Consider the following 852-nt stretch of genomic DNA (forward strand, 5'->3'; position numbering starts at 1 on the left):
TATGGTGAGTCACAAGGACATCATTTGCCTTTGAGGTTTTCCAAATAGTCCTACCCATTAAACTTAGTACAAAACCTTGGTCTAACTGGTTAGGATCTATAAAGGGTAGCTTCGATCAGTTCCACTTAGCCAAATGCACCAGGTCGAAGCCATATCTTCCTAGACATGCATAGACTAAGCTTTTCTAACGTATTATCATCCAATACTTCACCAGTACCGTAGATCTAGTTAAGCTTAGCCCTTTTTTAATCTAGTCCTAGTTACCCTACTGGGTAGTTTGGTTTGGGTTACCCTGACAGGTAAGTTTCTTTTGGAGGTGCCAGCTATTCTGGAGCCTCCCTCCACATTATTGATAATTTTATTTAAATTAGGTTAGAGTTATATTTAAATTAAATTTAGTAAATAAAAGGTACTTGATTATAGCTTGGTTTGTAGTGTTTAAGTTTTACTTTAGACTTGTAATCTAAGTCTAGATTTTGTGATTTGACTAAATTATTAATAATCTTCTCTAATTTATCAATTTTATCTTTTAAAATATTATTTTGTATTCCTAATTTTCTTAAAGTTAATTTCTTATTTTTACTTAATAATTTTGAGTTACTCTTGTTTAGATATGAATCAAATTTAATCATGGTATTATTAGCATGCGTATCTAATTTTGAAGAAAAATCTATACTAGAGCAAGCAAGATTAGTTGAACTACTGCAATCATGTATTGTAAAAACTGGATTTTCATATAATGTAAATTTATTTACCTTGATTTCTCCCTCTGGATTATTGGGTCTTCTTTCTGGACATTTTCTTTTGCAGTGACCCATTTGTTTGCATTTGGAGCATTTAATTTGTTCCTTC

The sequence above is a fragment of the Zingiber officinale genome, chromosome 7A (genome assembly GCF_018446385.1).
Source record: "Zingiber officinale cultivar Zhangliang chromosome 7A, Zo_v1.1, whole genome shotgun sequence".
In the NCBI taxonomy this organism is placed as follows: domain Eukaryota; kingdom Viridiplantae; phylum Streptophyta; class Magnoliopsida; order Zingiberales; family Zingiberaceae; genus Zingiber; species Zingiber officinale.